This window comes from Salvia miltiorrhiza, unplaced genomic scaffold, assembly GCF_028751815.1.
Source record: "Salvia miltiorrhiza cultivar Shanhuang (shh) unplaced genomic scaffold, IMPLAD_Smil_shh fragScaff_scaffold_107_1, whole genome shotgun sequence".
Taxonomy (NCBI): domain Eukaryota; kingdom Viridiplantae; phylum Streptophyta; class Magnoliopsida; order Lamiales; family Lamiaceae; genus Salvia; species Salvia miltiorrhiza.
Genome location: NW_026651399.1, coordinates 360,777 through 377,151, shown reverse-complemented (window position 1 = coordinate 377,151; position 16,375 = coordinate 360,777). Strand labels below are relative to the sequence as shown.

The 16,375-nt window shown below is 40.5% G+C and overlaps 1 long non-coding RNA gene across 2 annotated transcripts; it reads right to left on the bottom strand.

Annotated features, from left to right (window-relative positions):
* On the bottom strand, positions 1–3,752 carry LOC131002319 (uncharacterized). Of its 2 annotated transcripts, XR_009094257.1 has the most exons (4): positions 3,260–3,752; positions 3,134–3,184; positions 890–952; positions 1–267 (listed from the first exon to the last, which is right to left on the bottom strand). It is a non-coding gene; the product is annotated as an uncharacterized LOC131002319 (long non-coding RNA). The 2 variants fall into 2 exon arrangements; XR_009094258.1 differs by lacking the exons at positions 1–267; positions 890–952 and adding an exon at positions 1,750–2,580.
* Positions 3,753–16,375: the final 12,623 nt, after the last annotated feature.

The window sequence follows — 16,375 nt, the reverse complement described above, 5'->3', positions numbered from 1 at the left end:
AAAAGGAAAAAGGCATAGTTCGCATAAAAAGGGTACTCAAAGAACTTGTATACGCGTTATATTCCTTAAAAGGAAAAAGGCATCGTTAGGGCTTGGCTAAAACATTATCAGAGTTTGCAACGGAAGGTGTAACTGAAATAATCAGTGTTTACAGCGGAATGCATAACTGAGATACATGTATGAAGACATGTATCCTTTCTGAGCCTACTTTAAGTTCGACAAAAGCTCTACTCAGCAACAACACTTCATCGCCCATCACAGCTCAACCTGCACAAACATAAACATCGAAGGGCTAAGTACAAGAGTACTTAGTAGGCAGTTGCCAAGCATATAACATAACATCATTAACAATTTCACAATATCGCATAAGAGCATGAGTTTCTTTCATATCCTTTGCTCATTAAACATTTCCAAATTCATAAATAGCATAAGGGCATTCTTCATCATTAACAATCATAAACACGCATCGTGTCGTGGAGAAGGCCTTCCCCAACGAACACGGGCATCGCACCGTGAAGGGGGCCTCCCTCAGCGGTCACGGCATCGTACTATTGAGGGAGGCCTCCCCCAATAGACGTTGTAACACTGGAATACTGGCATCGCGCCGCTAGGGAGGCCTCCCTCAGCGGACACGGGCATCGCGCCGTGAGGAAGGCCCTCCTCAGCGGACACAGCATCGTACTGTTGAGGGAGGCCTCCCCCAACAGACGCAAGCATCAATCACAGGCATAAACTTATCAGCGTAAAGCATTCAAGCGTAAATAAGCGTAATCAAGCGTAAATCATTTAGCGTAAAGCATAATAAAGCATACCACACTTGAAGATCCAATTTGTATTTTAAAGCATAACACATGCATAGCATTTTATTTACGCGTAAGAAATTGCCCACCTGATAGCAAAGTTTTGCTAAGGTACTCTAACTCCTTGTATAGTTTTTACTCTCGCGCTTGACCTTAATCACGAGAATATAAAATAAGACATTGCCTCGAGGAAAATTCTTAATTAATGAGAAAGCGTAATTTAACTATGCATGAATCTTGTATGCATGAACTAACATTTTCGAACGATATTCGGGGCATCCTACTATTTATCCTCGTTAATAGATTTAACTAACTTCCGTCCAACGCGGTCGAATAGAGCTGTGATTCTTCCTTTCCCATCGGAATATTCTAATTGTAAAATAGATCTCGCATTTGTACTCGATCGAAAATAAAGAACTAACTTGGCTTTAATCGAGGTGTGATCTCGTAAAAATTATCGGGCTTTTCAAAATTTAATAAATAATTGAAAACATTTCTCTTGAGTTAAGAACACCAACAATATTCTTACTCGTCTTTCTTTAATAATTGGATTTATAATTAAAACCAATTAAATACTTTTATTGTAAGTAAAAATGCAATTTCATGTTATGCTTAGCATATAATAAGTAATTTACTTAATATATGCACATAATAATAATACAATATTATTATTATGTAAATCATCTTTTGAGAAAAATAATTAATTAAACTAAATAAATAGTCTAATTAATAAGTATCCATTTTTCTTTGAACTGCAGTCCAATTAAATAATAAGGTAACCCATTTCTTTTTTTAAAAAAACATAAGCCCAATGTTTCAATTTAAATCAGGGCCCAAAGACTTTAATAAAATCGGCCCAAAGACTTTAATAAAATCGGCCCATAGCCAAAGCCCAATACCATTTAAACACAAGCCCAATCTTTTAAAAGATAAAAGCCCAATTAAAATAAATGAAGAGGCCCAAATTCCATTTAAAAATCGGCCCATCACTTATTAAAAATCGGCCCAAGACTCGGCCCAAAATAAAGAAATAACTCGGCCCAATGTAATGGCCCAACATAAAAAGAAAGCCCAAATCTTTTAAATTTTCGGCCCAAACAATATAGATAAAATTAAGCCCAAACTTAATAAAGTCAGCCCATCCTCTCTTTTTTCTCAAGCTCTCGGATCTCTCTCTCTCAACTCTCAAACGTTTTTTTTTTTTTACAGAATTCAAGGCCGAGAGTCCTCTTCTTCATCTAACAAAATTTCGCTGCCGCGTCTGCTGCTTCTGCAAATCCGGCGAGGTCGCCGCACAATCGGTCGGCGCAACCCTGTCTGCTTCTCTCTTACGCCTTCACCTCTCGAGTGAATCCCTCAGAAATCACACCAACAAGAGCCCTAATTTCTCCCATCATAAATCGTTGCCGCCGTTGAAAAACTGGGATCCGGCGAGCGTCGGCTGCTGTCACGCCCTTGTCTGGAGCCATCGCCGCCGTTTGGAGCGGCTGCTGCTTCGCCTGGAGTCGCCGCCGACTGCTGCTGCTCGTCAGGCCGCCGAGGGCTTCGTCTGCCGCTGCTCTGGCCGTCCCAACCGCCGGCGAGCAATTGTTGATCGCGCCGCCTTCTTTCCCTTCATCGCAGAGCCCTAATCGTCAAACCCAGGTCGCTGCTGCGGTCGCATCCTCGTCCGAAATCCGACGGGCTGCTGTCGTCTGGGAGCGGCGCTGCTCCGGCCTCCTCCTCTCCGTCGCGACTCTCGGCTGAACTCGTCTTAAGCCGAGCCCCAAATGGCTCGGTTCTAAGCATAAGAGGAAAGTATCAGTCTCTATCTTGCTGTAATTATCTCCGCTTGGGCAAGATAGGATTTTTGGTGGTTTTTCTCATTGATTCTCAGTTAGTGAATTTATCTAGCAGTAAAATATAGTTATGCTAAGGTTAGCCATTTATGCATATAGTTTTTTTTTTTTATTGGCATGAACTGGCATTCTATGTTTCTCATAAAAATGAGTTCATATAATCTGTTGGTTTGCTAGTGAGTTCTATGTCGATAATATGGTCATGCTTCTCCTCTCATACTCAAAATCCAATCGAGCTCTCTCTCCAATCCATTCACTTATCTAGTTTCTGTGAGTTCTTGTGATTGTTACTCTGGAGTGTAGTGGAAGTGAAGCATATAAATCCTTCTGTTGTAAAGTATCTCCCTATTGTACAACATATCTTGACTATTTCGTGTAGATGAACTGTGATTATGCTAAATATGGATGCGAACTGAATCGAATACTCTATTGTTTAACTGATCATGCTTGCTGGATGATGCGAAATGGATCGAATAAGTTGAGCTTAGTATATACCTTGTAATTGTTTGGTATTTGGCTGTTGTGTTGATCTCAGCATGAGAAGAACTGAAATAAAGATGGTTCTTTTAACAATGCAGGAGGAAACAAGAACAATATGATGAAAACTTAAGCCAAACTTACCTCTTCGAAGTTTCATAGAAGTTTTACAAACTCTATCTCTTCCCTTCAAATTTTCTGGTTTCTGGTGTCCAAGGAAATGAGTGAAGGAAGTTTGTTGGCTGAAATGTTAAAGGACATCGGAGGGAGTAGGTGGGTGTGGGAGTGTAGTGGTGGAGTGGAGTTGGTGGAGTGGAGTTGGTGGAGAGCAAAGACGTTAGCAAAAGATAGAAATAATAACTTTATCTAAACTTTAATTGATTGAAGAGCTTTTGCTTTTGCTAATTGATTTGGTTGTCTTCTTGATTGATTCTGTATATTTAATCGCGTGTTTGCAATCAAATACTGGCTTCTGCTCATTATTCGTGTATAAATTAAATACGTAGATTTAATTCACTTCACAAGCCATTTAATATCTAGATTAAATCCGTAGATTTAATCTGCGTTGCAGTCGGAATAATTTCTCGACTTCAAGTAGCACTAATAAAATATAACTGCTTCTGTTTTTCGATTAATAAATAACATGACTTTGCTAAGTCAGTTATAACTTGTAAATAATAATTATTGAATGGCTTAATAATCCTCGTCGCATTTTTCTCATACGTTTTAAAAGTATAAAGCTAAAATAATAACTCCGTTTCTGATATAAAAAAAAAATCAGGACCATAAACTGGATTCATTTATAAAAAAAATTGCATTTACTAGTTTTAATCATAATTAAAAGAGCGGGCTACTACAGGAGAGGTGGCCACCTCTCACAGTCACTTGACCGGCCAACCCGCTAGATGACTCACGGTCACTGGTGTACACTAGCCCTGGCAGGATAGCTATCAACTGCTCAGGACCCGAATTCGATTACATAACACATCAGATAGATATCATACCAAAATTTAAACATTTATGGCAAGACAACAGTTGAAATAATTTTCAGTTCAAAGATTTTGTAACGGAATAACTTATTCAATTGTAACATTAAACTCATTTGATATATATGAAAGTAATGCCCACATGTTAGAAACTTTCTGTGGTACAGTAGCTCCTTGACTGATTATTAATCTCGTGCTTGACCTTTATTACGAGAATATAAATAAGATACTGCTCGAGCAAAATCCTCAAATAATGAGAATACAGAATTAATTATGCATGATCTTTATGCATGAATTATTATTCTGAATTAATAATTAGGGAATTTCTATTGTTAATCCAAGCTATCGGATTTAAACAAAAGCTAAGTCTCATCTCATGAAGCCGGATAATTAACTAAAATTAATCCGTTCTCTTAGGGTGTTCTAATCCACCAATTAAATAAACCCCATTCCTCGTAGTCAATAGAAAATAAATAATACTTCAACTTATTCGCTTTATAACCTCATAATTAATCGGGCTTAAAAAATAGGAACAAGTAATGTTATAAGATTAAATAATTAAAAGGCTCAACATAAGGCAGCCTAATAATTAATTAAATAGAATTGGCTTGAATAATTAACATGAGAGGCCCGATTGAAATAATTCATCGGCTCAAGTAATTAAATAAATCTTGTCTCAATAAATAATTTGATTAGCTGGGCTCAATTAAATAATTCAAATGAGGCCCAACGAAAATAATATAACAGCCCAATTAAAATAAAATAGATGGGCTTTAATTTAAATAAATTCGGCCCAATGAAATAATGTAATAAAAGCCCATCTGAGTAAAATAAATAAATTCAGAGGCCCAATCAATAATTAAAATCGGCCCACATTTAACCCATCAGAAAATAAATTAACTCCAGCCCATTTAACTAAAGGCAGCAGCCCAACAATGGAAGAAAATCGACCCAAGGGAAAAGGCCCAATTCTTTTCCCTTATCCTCATCAATTCACGGCTGCTAAAGAGCTCTCTCTCTCTCTCTCTCTCGCATTTTCTCAATTCCGTTCATAGTTCCAGTTCGTCCGTCCCTTATCTGCCAAAATCTGCCGCCGTCATCATCTTCTTGCGGCATCCGCCGCGAATGACCACGGCGAGATTATGCCCGGCCGAGGGCGTCGCCCCTCTCATCCGATTCACCTTTCTCAGTCTCGGCGAAGCAACCCAATCGAGCCCTAGCTTCTATCTCTGGATTCGCCGCCTCTGGGATCTCCGGCGAGGCTGGCGTCGCCGCCTCTGAAATTGACGAGGCTGACGCCGTTCTTCCCCCTATCTCGATCTTCTCGAGTACAGATTCGCGGCCGGCCCTGGCTTCCTCTCGATTGAGCGAAACCGCCGCCGCTGCTGTTGAAGAAATCCCCAAACTCAGCGAGGGTCGCCGTTCAGTCGCCTCCCCTTCCTGAAGACTCGTCGTCGTCCTGTGCCATCGTCAGAGCTCCTTTGTCTCGACGAACAGGGCAGCCGCTCTGGGTCCTCAGAAGCACAGATGGTCTGTCGCCCCTGGTTCGACGCCGTCGCGCTTTCTTTGGCCGGTATCGTTGTCTGCCGTCGGAGGAAGGCTCTTCCGCCTCAACGAACAAGCAGTCAGTCAGCCTTCGGCTGTTTCCGAATTTCTCATCGACGAAGGTTCGGTCCCATCTCTTGGTATAAATGCAAAAGTAGCAAGCTATGGTTCTTTCTAGTTCAATGTAAATGTGATTCTCTTGGTTCCTATATATCTATTATGCAAGAGGTTAAACCTTGGCAATGGTTTCTTCTGTATCCTAGGAGTTCATAAAGTTTGTCTTATGAAGAAAATATATATATACAAACTGATTTCTTTACGTGTGACTGCTGGGTCCATAAGCATATATACATGTTTGCACCTCTATATTTCTATTCAAACATTTATGTGATGGTATGATGCATGAAGAGCTGAGTTTAGTATTCACCTGCAAATGCTTGGTGTCGGTGGCTGTCTGTTGCCATTGAATTGGTCTCAATAAGAAGATAGCTGAAATGAATTGTGTATTGTTTCCCTATTAAATGCAGGCTGAAATTCGGGGAGGAAGTGGAGGAGTTAAAGCCAAGGCTTACATCCTTGAAGTCGGCAGCAGTAAATGGTGAAGTTTTTAGTGTAGAATGGGGGTGATATGAAGGAAGTTTGCTGCTGAATAGTTAAAGGAGTGAATTTGGTAGCTATACTTGAGTATCTAGTCCTCTGCCGTGTGAGAGCCTTGAGAGAGATAGAATAGGTAGAGTTGTGGCTGATTGACAGCTTGCTTGTTCCCACACGGATTCCTTTCCTTTTCTTTTCTTGCTGCTTTTGTAATAATAGGAATGTAGGGAGTAGGCTAGGAATTGAGTGATGTTGGTAATAGATAGGTTGCAAAAGTTGTGGTGTGACTAATGAAATTCTTCACTGTTGGTCATTCTATTAGTATTTGCAATACTAATTATAGTCTTGCTATTTAATGGTGTACTTGTGTATCTGAAAGTGTAATACAATCTCGAGTTTGCTACTATACTGAATACTAAAAAAAAATCTCGTTATTCGATATATGATTTCCTGCCTTGCTAGTATCGCGATACTCGTAGAATGAATCTAAATTGGATCCGTAGATTTAATTCACTTCAATAGCCGAAATAATCCACGACTTGAATAACAATAAAAAAATATAGAAACAATACACTATCATAAATATTAAATAACATGACTTTGCTAAGTTATTTATAAATATGGGAATATAAATTATTGACTGGCTCAATAATTCTATTGTGATTACCTCACGTGAAGCTAATAGGCATAATAAATAATAACTGAGCTTCATTAACTGGTTCAATAATTCAATTAGCGAAAGATGCAATAGTCAAATATCGCATTTACTGGTCTTAATCATAAAATAAAAAGGCGGGCTACTACATACTACCCCTCTTAACAAAAATTTCGTCCCGAAATTTGCATATCTGTGCTAAAAAGTTCTGGCATTTTTGCTCATCTTGCTTTCAAGCTCCCACATGATTTCTCCTTATCCATGGTGTCTCCATGGGACTGTCACTAATTGATAGACTTATTCCTGAGCTATTGCGTCTTCTCGAATGAACATGGCTTTTGGTCTTCATTCATAGCTCGAGTCTAGGCTAATAATCATTTTGTTATGGTTAGTCACGCTCTTCGGATCGAAAACATACTTCTTAAGTCGAGGAATGTGGAAAAAAAAAACATTGGACATTCACATAACTTGGCGGTAGCGCCTATCTACAGGCTATTGGGCCTATTTTCTGAAATCTCATATGGTTCCACGAATCGGGGTCTAAGCTTTTCTTTGTCGTCAAACTTAGCTATTCCCTTAGAGGAAAATACCTTTAGGAAAACCTTATCTCCTACTTCAAAATGTGACTCAATTCGGTGCGTATTAACCTAAGATTTCTGCCTATCTTGTGTCTCTTTTATTCTTTCTCTGATCTATCGAAGTATCTCAATCGTTTCACTGATCGTGCTTGGTCATAAAATTCTCATTTCACCTACCTCTTCCAGTAAATTGGTAATTTGCATTTTCTTTCATATAATGCCTCATATGGTGCCATATCGATAGTCGCCTGGTAACTGTTATTATAGGCAAATTCAATCAACGGCAGCACTGCTTCCCAACTTCCACCCCTGTCTAACACCACTGTTCTCAACATATCTTCGAGGGTCTGAATTGTCCTTTCAGACTGCCCATCTGTCTGCGGGTGGAAGGCGGTGCTGAAATTTAACCTCGTGCCTAACTCTTTCTGTAAGCTTGTCCAAAATCTAGATATGAACTTCGAGTCCCGGTCTGAAGTGATTTAACACGGGCACGTCGTGTAAGCGCACAGTCTCTCAGACATACAATCATGCTAGCTTATCTGATCCGTATGTGATCTGTATAATTATAAAACGAGCGCATTTCGCGAGTCACTCCACTATTACCCAAAAGACAGTGTTCCCTCATTTCGTCTTCGTAAACTAGTCACGACATCTGTTGCAATATGCTCCGACTTCCAATCTAAAATCTTCGGTAGTTGTAACTTTCCATATGATCTTTAGTGCAAAGCATTCACTCGTTGGCATGCTAGGCATATCTCAACAAGTGAAGCTATATATATATTTCTTCATACCTTCTCACCATAAGTGTTTCTTTAAGTCCTGATACATCTTAGTACTCCCTGGGTGGGCAGTATAAGGGGTATCGTGAGCCTCACTCATGATTTGATCCTTAAGCTCATCATCGTGGGGAATGCATATTCTTCCCTCAAAGATGATAGCATTATCTGCTGCTTCTTGATAATTCTTGACTCCTCCTTTCCTTACTGCTTCCCGTAGTTTCTCCATTTTCTCGTCTTTTCTTTGTGCTTCTACAATCATCTTTCTCAAGCTAGGTATTGTTGCAACAACGCTTGCTATCGTCCCTGGTGGTTTAATCACTTCTATGCTCATTTTTCCAAACTCTTTGATGAGCTCATTCTTTTGGGTGACGAGACATCCCAACCTAGATTGAGTTTTACGGCTCAATGCATCAGCTACTACATTGGCCTTACCCGGGTGGTAGTTAATACCGCAATCATAATCCTTCACTAGTTCGAGCCATCTTCTTTGTCTCATTTTAAGGTCCTTTTGCTCGAAAAAGTATTTCAGGCTTTTGTGGTCTGTGAATATCTCACACCTAACTCCATATAGGTGATGTCTCCAAATCTTCAGCGCATGCACCACTGCAGCTAACTCCAGATCATGAGTCGGGTAATTCAGTTCATGTGGCCTAAGCTGTCGTGACGCATATGCTATCACTCTTCCTTCTTGCATCAGCACACAACCAAGTCCATTTTTGGACGCGTCTGTGTAGATCACATATTCCTTGTCAGCTGCTGGGACGGCTAACACTGGTGCCGTAGTCAACTTTTCCTTGAGTTCTTGGAAGCTCTTCTCGCACTCCTCTGTCCAAGAAAATTTTATTCCCTTCCTGAGTAGTTGTGTCATTGGCCTTGCAATTTTGGAAAATCCTTCCATAAACCTCCGATAGTAACCTGCCAATCCTAAGAAACTTCTTATCTCATTAGGGTTAGTAGGCGATCTCCATTCGCGCACTGCTTGCACTTTCTCAGGGTCCACTTTAATCCCTTCTGATGACACAATATGTCCTAAAAACGTGACTTCGCTGAGCCAAAACTCGCACTTGCTGAATTTGGCATAAAGGCGCTCCGTCCTCAACGTTTCTAGGACAATTCTCAGATGTTCCTCATGGTCTTTCTCGTTCTTCGAGTAGATCAGAATGTCATCTATGAATACCAAGACAAATTTGTCTAAGTACGGATGGAATACTCGATTCATGAGGTCCATGAACACAGCTGGCGCATTGGTTAGCCCGAATGGCACAACTACAAATTCGTAGTGGCCATACCTAGTTCGAAATGCCGTCTTAGGTACGTCTTCTGGTCGAATCTTCAGCAGGTGATAACCAGACCGCAAATCAATCTTCGAGAACACGCTTGCTCCCTTGAGCTGGTCGAAGAGGTCATCTATCCTTGGTAAAGGATATTTGTTCTTTAGTGTCACTTTGTTCAGTTCCCTATAGTCTATGCACATTCTCAATGTGCCATCCTTTTTCTTCACAAAAAGTATGGGTGCACCCCAAGGTGATACACTTGGCCTAATGAATCCAAGTTCCAAAAGTTCTTGCAGTTGTATCTTGAGTTCTTCCAACTCTTTAGGAGCCATCCGGTATGGTGCCTTCGAAATGGGAGCTGCCCCGGGCTCCAAATCAATGGTAAACTCAATTGGTCTGTCCGGTGGTGGCCCTGGCAGAATCTCTGGAAATACATCTGAAAAGTCCCGTACAATTGCTACATCTTCTATACTCTTTTCAGTACCCAGTTCTCCGTGCAAGTATACGAGGTAAGCTGGGTATCCCTTCTTCATCATTTTCGTTGCTTGCAGGGCGGAGATGATCATCTTTCTTCTTCCCATACTAATTCCGTGGAAATATGACGGATCCCTTCCTGTGGGTCGAAACGATATCCGTCTTTCGTTACAAAGGATGGTGGCATAGTTCTCGGCTAGCCAGTCCATTCCTAGGATTATGTCCACATCTCCCATTGGAATAACATACGAGTTGTTCACTACAATCTTGTGTGACCCTATGTTCAGTTCTAGGTTCAAGCACACATGATCTACTGTCGTCATCCCTCCTATAGGTGATGATATACTCAACTCCTGGTCAGCTCTTTCCATTTTAAGTTTTAATGTGTCAACACATGTACTTGAAATGAAAGTATGCGATGCGCCCGTATCAAATAGAAGTACAACAGGAGTATTGAGTAGCATGCCCATACCTGCCAGGTTTCCCTGGTTGTTCTCGGGCTGCTTCTGCCTCATAGCATAGGCTCTAGCATGACGAGGTTTTTCATGTTGTTTCTGTTGTTGGCGGGCCTGTTGCTGATATGGTTGTTGAGGTTGTGGTTGGTACTGTAGCTGTTGGTGCTGCTGTGGCTGCTGATACTGTGGTTGCTGCCTTGGGTATGGTTGGGGCAAAGCTTGAATTGCTCGCAGATGCGGAGCCTGGATAGGTGGGTTTGGCCTTGAACTCGTTCCATGTTGCTTATTCGGGCACCGGTTTGCATAGTGCCCCTTCTGGTTGCAAATATAGCAACTATCACTTCCGGCCTTACAGATTCCCGCATGACTTTTGTTACATTTGGGGCAATGTGGGGCCCTCTGTTGGTTATTTCCCATCTGTTTCGGTGTACTCTGGCCTCCATAGCCCTGTGACTGGAAGACCCGTCCCTGCCATGGCCTCTTCTCGCCTTGGTTCGGGTTACTGTTGTCCCATCTCCTCTTTCCTCTAAAATTCTGATTATGATTTTGATCATGTGAAGGTGCTGGCGTAGGTACAGTTGCAGGTCTTTCTCCTGGCATGGCTGCTTCAATGTCTAACGCTCGGCTGAGCGACTCAGTGTAAGACAATCCTCCGTGACTTGCCAAAGCCATCCTAATTTCGTGCCTCAGACCGGCACAAAACTTTTCAGCCATCTTCTCATCTGTGTCAACTTGTTCCGGTGCATATCTAGACATATCGCAGAACATCCTGTCGTATTGAGTTACTGACATCTTCCCTTGTTTCAGATTGTAAAATTCAGCCTCCTTTTTCTTGCGGTAGCTCTTGGGTATATACTTGTCATATATACCGGCTTTGAATTGTTCCCAAGTTAGGTTTTCTAACTGCTCTGCTGACATCGTTTTCATCCTTGCTTCCCACCAGAAATCAGCTGACCCAGTCAGCTAATAAGGGCACGCAAGTTAGGCGCTCTTGGTCATTGCAGCGAAAAAGCTGAAAATGCGCTCCATCTTTCGTACACATGTCTCAGCTTGTCCGGATCTCTTGTCCCACTGAAGACAAGTGGACTTTGTCATAGGAATAGTTCTTCTATTCTATGTTCTAGTTGTATGGGTGGTGAGGCCATGTTTTGTTCTGGCCCTGGTACTGGTCCTATTTTCTCATCTCAAGGAATTCTCCCCCCTTTTTCTTAGATGCCTTCGTTTTAGTGGCTCTCCGATGAGTTGACATATAGTCATCTATGCCTTATATATATATAAAAAAAAATATTGATGTGTATCATCAATTCTGCTCAGTGTTTCTTGATTCTCAATCTTGCTTATACTCTTTCTTATGCTAACATATAAGTAAACGTGGTAGAAGTGACTTGCCGCAAAAGACCGATAAAGTTGTCATAGAGACACAGGAAAATTTCTTTGATTAGGACTTGTACATCAATTTCTGAATTTAGATCTACTGCTCTATCCAAGGATTACACAAGATGAATGGCTGTCTAGCACACCATCACAAGGGAACTTGGTCGTTGAACGCCCTGTGGACCAGCATTTCCGTAGTAATACTAGTAAAAAAAAATAACCAAGCCAACATAGGGCATACAAAATCATCGAAATGATCATCGTTTTCAAAATACACAAATAAGGTCCTACTAAATGCACAAGAGATTGTCTGTAAGCATTACATGCTTGACCCTTGGGTTGAAGCATACGTGTTTGACTAATTTAATCTGATGAGTATCTGTTTGTCCTTGGGTCACAGAAAATCTACCAACAGCTAGTAGATCGCAATGATTCAAATCACAAATGGCAATTAGGCAAAGTGTTTCAATAATTTGCCAAATAATTGAAAATGAATAACCATAGGGTAGAAATGAATTGACTGAAAGGTCGAAACGAAATGACCTAATAGTCTGAACCCGTTTGGCTTTTCAGATGAAGGTTTAAAATATATAGGTTTAAAGACCCATATATGACGACTACTGAGATTTCGGCCATGTGGACTGGCCAGGTCCGACACAACTACTTCTCAGTCACTCGGAAATACTTTTCCGAACTTGGTAATTCTTGATCACTAGCTGCAAAAGGTACCTCTGTTATAAAATCTCCACTTTTTTTTTTTTTTATATCTAAAATCTATCATTGAGAATGTTCTAGAGATTCTCAAGATTGAAGTCTATTTTCTATAATCAACATCATTTCCTAAAATCTTCTATGAGCGAAGTAAGACCTTTCAACAGTATTCAAACTTACTCAACAATCTAAACGATCTTAATATGTTACTTCTAGCATTGAGCGTTCATTCTCATAACGCTTGAAATGTGACCATGTAAATTGAAACACTAACGTGCCCTTGCGAAGGACCTTCTGAATCATGACATCTTTCATAATGAAATAGATTTTGCTCCTCTGAGCATCTTTACATGGTATGTGTCACCATACTTAATGCTAAGTCATGGAATGACCTTAGTCAATGCTCTCACTCCGGCTACTAAACTAAATGCCTAATCCAAGACGTTCTAACTGAGGCGATGTCCTTGATAGGTTAAGGTATGTATACTTATCTTGAGTATATCCTTAGGGTCTCATTAGAATCTTAATTTATTTGTTTTAGCATCGATCCACTGTCGGCGCTTCTAGCTATTATTAAACTCTTAACCATCTTCGAGAACTTCTCTCGTCTTACACACTTGCGTAAACTTTTATGATCAATCATAATGGTTGGTAACTGCTAGTACCCATATCACATCTCGTCTTTCCAATTCGTAGTAAGTGATCATAATCAATAGGGATTCTCAGTCATGTCCTCATCTAATGCGATAGGTATTGTAAATAGAATGGTTTCGAATATCTGAAACTATAAGCTGATAGCTTTGATCGTAATATTATAACATCATATATAAAGCATTTTGACCCCTCGTAAGCCTAACTCTGAAGTTTATACATGAATCATGAAGGTTATCCTCAAGCCATAGCTAGTGATAATCGAGGCTAGAAGCGAGTCTCAGCTTATTAAGGATTAGCTAACTGATTACATCAGTCGCACTCATCACTTATAAGCAATATTGTACTTAAACTATCATCGAAGGCAATAGTCGATTAGGTGCTCCGTCTCGCGTGAACAACCTGAATGAAGAACTATGCCTGCTTCAGTGATTCTTGCGTGGCACTCTGCTTGCACTGCTTTCATTGGATTCTCTTCGTCTTTCTTAGCTCTTCACCATGGCTATAGTGAAATATAACTGAGTTTCTAGCTTCTATTGTTCTTCTCGTAACAGTGATCATGCATTCTTAACGCATCTAAGTTCATTGAGATATCTAATCAATCAATAACGCATAAAACTTGAATGTAAGCATCAGTACATTCATATAGAACGTGAACTTCTCAATGTTTTAAAATCATTACCACCTTCTTTCTTGCTGAGCATGACGATGTGATGAAGTGATGAGCTTTGGTCGACTGACTCTTTCATAGCAGTGATCATACTAGAAAAATTGGTTAACTCTAGGGTTCAGAGCAAATGAACTGCTCTGATACCACTCTGTCACGACCGGACTTAATTAAGGATAATTAAGCCGGGGAAATCGTGACTAATGGAGGGAGATTAGAAGCGGGGTAGAAAGGGGATAATCAAACAAGGAAGGATCGCATTTCATCATTTAACAAAAGGGATATTTATAATATAACAGAGGTTTAGTCGTATAGACTTAAATAACTAATAAGTTCAGATAACTCTGACTTAGCCAAAATAACATAAAATTTCTGAGTACGCAGCGGAATAAGGTTCTGATTACATGTATGAAGACATGTAACCCTAGAGTTCATTAATATATAATAAGACAAAAGAGTCCCGCTCGTCACTTCATCACCATCGGCAGCTGCTCAACCTGCACATTTAGAAATATATGCAGGGCTTGAGTACAAAAGTACTCAGTGGGCACGTATGCCTAAGTATAAAAATACATGCTTCAAAACTATAAATTGTCATGCCATAATAAACAGTACAGCAAGGGAGTTTTTTCGCTAAAAGGCCCAAGCTTACTAAATTCATTTGTGATTCTTAAAGTTCGACTGCAGTCTAAGTTCTCTTGTAATCTATCATATCTGAAACTTTGTGCCGGAGAGGTGGCCACCTCTCACAGTCACTTGACCGGCCAACCCGCTAGATGACTCACGGTCACTGGTGTACACTAGCCCTGGCAGGATAGCTATCAACTGCTCAGGACCCGAATTCGATTACATAACACATCAGATAGATATCATACCAAAATTTAAACATTTATGGCAAGACAACAGTTGAAATAATTTTCAGTTCAAAGATTTTGTAACGGAATAACTTATTCAATTGTAACATTAAACTCATTTGATATATATGAAAGTAATGCCCACATGTTAGAAACTTTCTGTGGTACAGTAGCTCCTTGACTGATTATTAATCTCGTGCTTGACCTTTATTACGAGAATATAAATAAGATACTGCTCGAGCAAAATCCTCAAATAATGAGAATACAGAATTAATTATGCATGATCTTTATGCATGAATTATTATTCTGAATTAATAATTAGGGAATTTCTATTGTTAATCCAAGCTATCGGATTTAAACAAAAGCTAAGTCTCATCTCATGAAGCCGGATAATTAACTAAAATTAATCCGTTCTCTTAGGGTGTTCTAATCCACCAATTAAATAAACCCCATTCCTCGTAGTCAATAGAAAATAAATAATACTTCAACTTATTCGCTTTATAACCTCATAATTAATCGGGCTTAAAAAATAGGAACAAGTAATGTTATAAGATTAAATAATTAAAAGGCTCAACATAAGGCAGCCTAATAATTAATTAAATAGAATTGGCTTGAATAATTAACATGAGAGGCCCGATTGAAATAATTCATCGGCTCAAGTAATTAAATAAATCTTGTCTCAATAAATAATTTGATTAGCTGGGCTCAATTAAATAATTCAAACGAGGCCCAACGAAAATAATATAACAGCCCAATTAAAATAAAATAGATGGGCTTTAATTTAAATAAATTCGGCCCAATGAAATAATGTAATAAAAGCCCATCTGAGTAAAATAAATAAATTCAGAGGCCCAATCAATAATTAAAATCGGCCCACATTTAACCCATCAGAAAATAAATTAACTCCAGCCCATTTAACTAAAGGCAGCAGCCCAACAATGGAAGAAAATCGACCCAAGGGAAAAGGCCCAATTCTTTTCCCTTATCCTCATCAATTCACGGCTGCTAAAGAGCTCTCTCTCTCTCTCTCGCATTTTCTTAATTCCGTTCATAGTTCCAGTTCGTCCGTCCCTTATCTGCCAAAATCTGCCGCCGTCATCATCTTCTTGCGGCATCCGCCGCGAATGACCACGGCGAGATTATGCCCGGCCGAGGGCGTCGCCCCTCTCATCCGATTCACCTTTCTCAGTCTCGGCGAAGCAACCCAATCGAGCCCTAGCTTCTATCTCTGGATTCGCCGCCTCTGGGATCTCCGGCGAGGCTGGCGTCGCCGCCTCTGAAATTGACGAGGCTGACGCCGTTCTTCCCCCTATCTCGATCTTCTCGAGTACAGATTCGCGGCCGGCCCTGGCTTCCTCTCGATTGAGCGAAACCGCCGCCGCTGCTGTTGAAGAAATCCCCAAACTCAGCGAGGGTCGCCGTTCAGTCGCCTCCCCTTCCTGAAGACTCGTCGTCGTCCTGTGCCATCGTCAGAGCTCCTTTGTCTCGACGAACAGGGCAGCCGCTCTGGGTCCTCAGAAGCACAGATGGTCTGTCGCCCCTGGTTCGACGCCGTCGCGCTTTCTTTGGCCGGTATCGTTGTCTGCCGTCGGAGGAAGGCTCTTCCGCCTCAACGAACAAGCAGTCAGTCAGCCTTCGGCTGTTTCCGAATTTCTCATCGACG